This window comes from Macaca nemestrina, chromosome 7 (assembly GCF_043159975.1).
Source record: "Macaca nemestrina isolate mMacNem1 chromosome 7, mMacNem.hap1, whole genome shotgun sequence".
In the NCBI taxonomy this organism is placed as follows: domain Eukaryota; kingdom Metazoa; phylum Chordata; class Mammalia; order Primates; family Cercopithecidae; genus Macaca; species Macaca nemestrina.
In genome coordinates this window covers 133836607-133845420 of record NC_092131.1, presented here as the reverse complement: position 1 = coordinate 133845420, position 8814 = coordinate 133836607, and positions in this window count along the sequence as shown.

Genomic DNA, 8814 nt, shown 5'->3' with positions numbered 1-8814 from the left:
CGGGCGTGGTGGCATGAACCTGTAATCCCAGCTACTCGGGAGGCTGAGGCAGGAGAATCACTTGAACCTGGGAAGTGGAGGTTGCAGTGAGCCGAAACTGTGCCACTGCCCTCCAGCCTGGGCAACGGAGTGAGACTCCATCTCAAAATAAATAAATAAATAATAAAAAAAATACAGAGGATCAATAACATGAAGAGTTGGCTTTTTGAAAAGATAAACAAAATTGATAAACCACTTGCTAGACTAAGTAAAAAAAAGATCCAAATAAAATCAGAAATGAAAAAGGAGACATTATAACTGATACTCAGAAATACACAGGATCATCAGATACTTGTATAAACAACTATACACCAATAAACTGGAAAATCTAGAGAAAATGGAAAAATTCAATATATACAACCTACCAAGATTGAACCAGGAAGAGATAGAAAACCTAAACAGTCCATTAACAAGTAAGGAGATCAAAGAAGTAATAAAAGTCTCCCAACAAAGAAAAGTCCAGGACTAGATGGCTTCACTACTGAATTCCACCTAACTTTCAAAGAAGAGCTAACACCAATTGTCTACAAACTTTTCCAAAAAATTGAAGAGGAGGAGATTCTCCCTAACTCATTCTATGAGGCCAGCATTACCCAGTTGCCAAAACCAGCCAAAGATGCAACAAAAAAGAAAACTATAGACCAGTATACCTGATGAACATAGACACAAAAATCCTCAAAAATACTAGCAAATCAAATCCAACAGCATACCACAAAGATAATACACCATGATCAAGTGGGATTCATCCCAGGGATGCAAGGATGGTTCGATGTATGCAAATCAGTAAACAGCATACATCACATCGACAGAATGGAGGACCAAAACCATGTGATCTCTCAGCTCATGCAGAAAAAGTGTTTAATAAAACTCAACATCCCTTCATGATAAAAACTCTCAACAAACTAGGCAGAGAAGGCATACCTCACCATAATAAAGAACATGTATGACAAACCCACAGCTAACACCATACTGAATGGGGAAAAGCTGAAAGCCTTTCCTCTAAGAACTGGAACAAGACAAAGATGCCCACTTTCGCCACTCTTATTCAACATAATACTGGAAATCGTAGCCAGAGCAAGTAGGCAAGAGAAAGAAATATATGGCATCCAAATTGGAAAAGAGGAAGTCAAACTGTCCCTCTTTGCTGATGATATGATCTATGATCTTATATCTAGAAAAACCTAAAGACTCCACCAAAAAACTCTTTATTGAGAAAATAATTCAGTAACGTTACAGGATAAAAAATTAACATACAAAAATCAGTAGTTTTATTAGTAATAAACTAGCCGAGAGAGAAATAAGAAAGGTAGTTCCATTTACAATAGTGACAAAAAAATATACCTTGGAGTAATTTAACCAAGGAGGTGAAAAATCTCTACAAGGAAAACTACAAAGTACTGTTAAAAGAAATTGAAGAGTACACAACCAAATGGAAAGACATCTCATGCTCATGATTGGAAGAATTAGTATCATTAAAATGACCATACTGTTTAAAGCAATCTACAAATGCAATGCAATCTCTATTAAAATATCAACATCATTTTTTCACACAATTAGACAAAGCAATTCTAAAATTTGTATAGAACCAGGAAAAAAAAAAAAAAAGCCTAAATAGCCAAAGCAATTATGAGCAAAAAGAGCAAAGTTAGAGGCAGATATAGTAAACAAAACAGGATAGTATCAGTATAAAAACAAACACATAGACCAATGCAACAGAATAGAGAATCCAGAAATAAATTTGCATGTTTACAGACAACTGATTTTCAACAAAGGCACCAAGAGCATACATTGGGGAAAGGTCAGTCTCTCCAACAAATTGTGCTAGTAAAATTGTAAATTCATATGCAGAAGAATGAAACTGGACCCCCGTCTCTCACTGTATAGAAAAATGAACTTAAAATAGATTAAAGACTTAAAGGTAAGATCTGAAACTATTAAAATACTAGAAAAAATATAGAGAAAACACTTCAGGACACTGGTCTAGGCAAAGATTTCATGGCTAAGACCTTGAAAGTACAGGCAACAAAAAGAAAAATAGACAAATGGGACTGTATTAAATTAAAAAGCTTCTACACAGCAAAGGAAACTATCAACAGAGTGAAGAAACAGCCTGTTATAAGGGAAAAAATATTTGCAAACTATTCATTTGTCAAGGGACTAATATCCAGCATATACAAGGAACTCAAATAACAATCCCATTAAAAAGTGGGTATAGGCTGGGTGCAGTGGCTCATGCCTGTAATCCCAGCACTTTGGGAGGCCGAGGCTGGTGGATCACGAGGCCAGGAGATTGAGACCATCCTGGCTAACACAGTGAAACCCCATCTCTACAGAAAATACAAAAAATTAGCTGGGTGTGATGGCACGCACCTGTAGTCCCAGCTACTCAGGAGGCTGAGACAGGAGAATCACTTGAACCCAGGAGGCAGAGGCTGCAATAAGCCAAGATTGCGCCACTGCACTCCAGCCTGGGCAACAGAGCAAGACTCTGTCTCAAAAAAATAAAATAAAATAAAAAATAAAAAGTGGGCAAAGGACATGAAGAGCCACTTCTCAAAAGAATACATAAAAATGCCCTCTGTCTCAAAAAGAAAAAAAAAACAGTTACTTTAAAGTCTGTGTCTACTAAGTCTGATGTCTGTGCTGCCTCAGCAATGGTTTCTGTCAATTTATTTTTCCCACTGCTTTCCTACTTCTTTGTACGCTTTGTGGTTTTTTTTTTTTGTTGTTGTTGTCGTCGTTGAAAACTGGACATTTGAATATTATAACGTGTTATCTCTGGAAAACAGATTATTTACATTCCCTAGAGTTTGCTGTTCTTGATTGTTGATGGCTTAACTTTTGTACAGCCAGGGTTTTTACTGAAATTTCCCTGAACCCTGGGAACTTAAAAAACAAACAAACAAACAAACAAACAAAACTTTTTCCAATCTTTGAGATCTGACTTTTTGCAGGAGCACCCCTTTAACACTTAATAAGGCCATTTGAAATTCTTCTTCAGCATTCATTTCCTGGTTGCACTGAGTCTGTATGTCAATCAGTGGTGCAATCTTAGGCTGTTCTCAGTTCTCTGAACATGCATCCTGTCCCAGACATGTGTGTTGCTTTCTAAGTTGTCCTATATACACAGCACTTTTGAATTTGAATGCCCTAACTTCCCAACAATTATCTCTCCCTGGCTTTTACTCCCAGGCTTTAGGAGGGTTAATAGATGTACGAACTGTACTCTTCGGCCCCAGGCAGTTGCAGTTTGTTTGTTTGCCTTACAATGTTTAAACAATGCCTGCTGCTTTTCTACAGTGGGTTACAGTGTGAAAACAAAAATGAGCACTTTGCATCAGTTTTTCAGGTAACACCCAGACAGGTTAGAATGGACTTACATAATAATTGTGTATAAAGTTGGCTCTGCTCTCTATAAACAAGTCCCTATAAACGGAGTCCCAAGCTCTCTATAAACGGAGTCCCACCCTGGGAAGGTGGGCTGCCATCTGTAAGACCGCTATTGAGTCAGGGAAAGGGTTCATAAAGTTTTCTTTCCATTTTCAAGTTGCCTTAAAAAAAAATTGGCTGGGCATGTTGACTTACCCTATAATCTGAGCACTTTGGGAGGCTAAGGCAGGAGGATCACTTGAGCCCAGGAATTTGAGACCAGACTGGGCAATGTAATGAAACCTTGTCTCTAAAAATAAATAAATAAATAAATAAAGTAATAAATAATTTTTTTAAATGAACATTTGCTTGGTTGCTGTAAATCTTTAACTATTTCCCAAAATTCTGATAAAGTTGCTCTGACAATTTCTGGTTATTTGTTCAATATTTCTGTGGCAGTGTGAAAATTTGTAGCTGCCTACTTCTCCATTTTGATGTCCCTCTCTCCACAAATTTTGACATATTGCATCTTCATTATTCACACACATACACACATCTAAAAAAGTAATAATAGCATAATTATGGAGGTGGAGAACAGGCTAGTAGTTCTCTGGGAATTAGGGATGGGTAGAGAAGATGGGGGTTATCGATGTCAATGTTTTAATATATGCAATGTATATACATACATACACAAATACTATATATGTATACACACACAAACACAGGCACATATGTACACTTTTCACATATATACACATACAGATGTTCCTCAGCTTAAGATGGGATTACATTCAAAGAAACCCATCATAAACTGAAACTATCTCAAATTGAAAATGTATTTAATCAACCTAACCTACCAAACATCATAGCCTACCCTAGCCTACCTTAAATGTGCTCAGAACACTAACATTAGCTTATAATTGGGCCAAATTGCCTAACACAAGCCTATTTTATCATAAAGTGTTTAATATCTTATGTATTAATAATTTATTGGATAGTTTTTGAAAGTGAAAACAGAATGGTTGTATAGGTACTTGAAGTATGGTTTCTACTGACTGTGTATTGCTTTTTTTGTTTGTTTGTTTTTTGAGATGGAGTCTCGCTCTGTTGCCCAGGCTAGAGTGCAGTGGCGTGATCTCAACTCAGTGCAACCTCCACCTCCTGGAATTCAAGCAATTCTCCTGCCTCGGCCTCCACAGTAGCTGGGATTACAGGCACATGCCACCGCACCCAGCTGAGTTTTGTATTTTTAGTAGAGATGGGGTTTCACCATGTTGCCTAGGCTGATCTTGAACTCCTGATCTCAGGTGATCCACCCGCCTTGGCCTCCCAAAGTGCTAGGATTACAGGCATGAGCCACAGCCACTGCACCTGGTTGAATGTGTATTGCTTTTGCACTGTGGTAAAGTTTTAAAATTGTAGATCAAACCATTGTAAGCTGGGGACAGTCTATATACACCTACTTTTTATTTTGAAATAATTGTAAAGTTACCTGCAAGATAAATGTACAGGGAAGTCACATGTACCTTTCCTCAGTCTCCTGCAATGTTAACATCCTAGGCAACTATAATACAATATCACAACCAAAAAATTGGCATCAACATCACCCATCCTTTCTACCCTTCCCTAATCCCCAGAGAACTACTAGCCTGTTCTCTATCTCAATAATTATGTTACTATGATCATTATTTTTAGACACAGGGGCCTTGCTATGTTGCCCAGGCTGGTCTTGAACTCCTGGGCTCAAGAGATCCACCTGACTCAGCCTCCCAAAGTGCAGGGATTATGGGTGTGAGCCACCAAGACCAGCCTATGTCTATGATTATGTTATTACATGATTGTTACATAAATGCAATAATGTACTATGTGTTCTTTTGAAATTCTTTTTTTCTTAACCCAGCATAATTTCCTAGAGATTTATCCAAGGTGTTATATTGTTTTTTCATTGCTTATTAGTAGTCCATGGTATGTATGTATCACAGTTTTAGCCATTTATTAATTGAAGGAGATTTGGGTAGTTTCCAGTTTTGAACTCATAAATACAGCTGCTATGAACATTCTTCTACAAACTTCTGTATGAAAATGTCATTTCTCTGCCTAAGGGTGCAATTGCTGAGTTGTATAGTAAGTACATTTTATTTTCAAAGGAAGTACCAAACTATTTTCCACAGTGGTTGTACCTTTCCTACGAACATGTATGTTGGTATTCATATCTAAGTGTGTGTTCCATATCTAAGAAGGCTATGTCTAACTCAATAACATAGGGATTTTCTTCTAAGACTTTTTTAACTTTAATTTTTAAATTCAGGTCTGTGATTCATTTTGAGTTTTTTTTTTTTTTTTTTTTTTGTATTGGGCAAAGGCCACAATAATCCTAGGGTCCCATGAAAATGCTTTAAATATTTTCAGATAATAAGAACAAACTAAATGCAATTGATGGCAGCAGCTGGCTGTCCGTGGCGGCCGCTGTCATCAAGTCAGCTGCTGTGGGGAGGGTGCCAGGAGGAGCAGAGCTGGGCTGGAGTAGTGCTGTGCTCCACAAAGCCAGCAGGAGCCAGGGACAAGTGAGAGCCCCCCCACCGAGCCTGCCACCTTGGGTGCCACTGCAATGGGGGCAGGCTGAGCTACCTGCCAGCAGGGAGCAGCGTGGTTGGGCACAGAGGGGCCCAGTGAGGACCTGGAGCTGCAAGGAGGTGTGACCAGGGCTGCCTGCATGCTGCTCCACAGAGTAGGCAGGCAGGAGTCCTACCCTCCCAGGCACAGGACCTGGGCATCTCTGCAGTCTGTACCCTTGGGGTCCTGGGAAAATCCCCCTCCCCCCTCAGGCTTGCTCAGTCTGCTCCTGGTGCCTAGCCTCTCCCTGCTTCTGGTGCCTGATCCAATCTCAGAGCAGGGTTGGGGTTGAGCTCAGGCACTGTTACAGTCTGGCCAGGTGTGTGCACACTTGGGCCAGCACTGACACACCAGCCCCCTGCCGTCTTGGACCTTTCCAGAATTTGGGCCCCAAGGAGCTCTGGGAGGAAGCTGAGGGGGGTCTGAGGACAACTCAGCACTGGACTACAGGTGCCCTTTGGCAAGGTCAACCTGGGCACCATGGAAGGTGGCAGGAGGCAGACTGGCTCCTGGGTGGAAGAGGTCATGTTACCGGTGAAGCCCCACCTTCAGGCCAGGCTGCTAGTCCTGCTGACTGGAGTGGGAACTTGCGGTGCCTTTTCCAGGCCCTCCCATGGCCACCCATGGATCAATTGGCAGCACTTCCTCCCATCTGAGGCCCATAAAAGCCCTGGGCTCAGCCAGAGCACTGCAGACAATGAGACGACCAGCTGCAGAGGGGAGCTACCCTCTCAGCTGATAGTTAAACTCTTGTCAGGATGACTAGCTGCAGAAGGAGCTACCCTCTTTGCTTCTAGAACTCAACACTTGTTGGGATGACTTGCCTAGCAGAGAGGAGCTACCCTCTTCTCGCCACCCTCCAGGCAAAGAGGAGGAAAGAAGAGCTGTGGCCCTTTGGGGAGCTCAGATGGGGGAGCTCTTCAAGCCAGGGCTGTGACTCCCTCTTTGGAGCCCTTAGGTTCTTGGTGTCTCCATGCTTCCAGGCACCACCATGTTCCCTGGTGCCAGGCATGGAAGCTGCTTGTGTGTGCCTGGTCCAGCTGCAGCCTTGCAGAGAACCAGCATGCAAGCTGGCACCCAGAGTTGTTCAACCCACTGTGGCAGCTGGCATGTCTGACTGCACAGTTGGACTCCATGCTCACTCACACACCCCTCACCACTTCATGCAGTCTCCCTTGGCAGGGGTGGGATCCTGGTTGGTAGTGTGAGCCTAGCTCAGCCTGCCAGGCCAAGTGGGCAAAGTGAGCCCAGCAGGCCCGAGCAAAACTTGGACAGAGGCTCCAGCGGCCACAGAGGTTTCCAGCCAGAAAAGCAACACCCTGAAGATCCACTAACATAATTAGCTGGGATTACATTTGTATTTATAGCAACACAGTTTTAAAACATAATTTTTTGGGCTTGGTGGCCTGTGCCTATAATCCCAGCTATTGGGAAGCTGAGGTGGGAGGATCACTTGAGGTCAGGAGGTCTAGACTAGCCTGGGCAACATATGGAGACCCCGTCTTTAAAAAAAAAAAAGATGAAATATTAGGCCAGGCACAGTGGCTCATACCTGTAATCTCAGCACTTTGGGAGGCTGAGGCGAGTGGATCACCTGAGGTCAGGAGTTTGAGACCAGCCTGGCTAACATGGTGAAACCCTATTTCTACTAAAAATACAAAAAATTAGCCAGGCATGGTGGCGTGTGCCTGTAATCCCAGCTACTCGGGAGGCTGAGGCAGGAGAATCACTTGAACCTGGGAGGCAGAGGTTGCAGTGAGCCTGAGCCGAGATTGTACCATTGCACTCCAGCTTGGGCAACAAGTGTGAAACTGTCTCAAAAGAAAAATATAATTTTTTTTTTGGCAGGGTGTGGTGGCTCACTCCTGTAATCCCAGCACTTTGGGAGGCCAAGGCGGGCAGATCACTTGAGGTCAGGAGTTTGAGACATAAGAAGCCTCTTTTCATAACAAGCCTCTTTCAATCACACCTAACGAGGTGACATGGAGTAGGACCCCTAAATGGTTTTAGGATGGGTGCTGGTCCCCATAAAATTAGAAGGTGGAGACGGGGATGGCAAGACCCTGTCTCTACTAAAAATACAAAAATTAACTGGGCATGGTAGTGCACACATATAATCACAGCTACTAGGGAGGCTGATGCAGGAGAACTGCTTCAACCCAGTGGGTGCAGGCTGCAGTGAGCCGATATGGTGCCACCATACCCCAGCCTGAACGACAGAGTGAGACTCTGTCTCGACAAAGAACAAAGAAACAAACAAAAAAGGAAACATAATTAATTTTTTAAGCAGAAGAATGTACCTCTGATGTTCTTTCTGATACTAAATACATGGTGACTTTCCACACCAATTCTCCAATTCTCTGTCAGCAACTGGATGACCTACAAGTCATTTCAATTCTGACATCAACTCCAGGAGTTAGTTCAGACCCCCACAAATTAATGGCTCAGTCCCACAAGGATACTCTCATTCAGACACCAGTCACAAGTTCCTTAGACCACCTGCACTCTGACTGACCAGCTGTAAAGTCAAGGCTTCCTACAATTCCTTCCTCAGCATGAATAATTCACTAAAATGACCACAGAACTGAGGAAAACATATTACTTACATTTACTAGTTTATTAGGAAGGACGCCACTCAAACAGCTGAATGGAAGAGATGCACAGGGCAATGTAATGGGGGAATATGCAGAGCTTCCATGCCTTGTTGCCCTTCCCCACAGTACTGTCATGTGTTTGCAGCGCAGAACCTCTCCTATCTCTTGTTGAAGAATTTATAGCTCAATCACCAGCCCC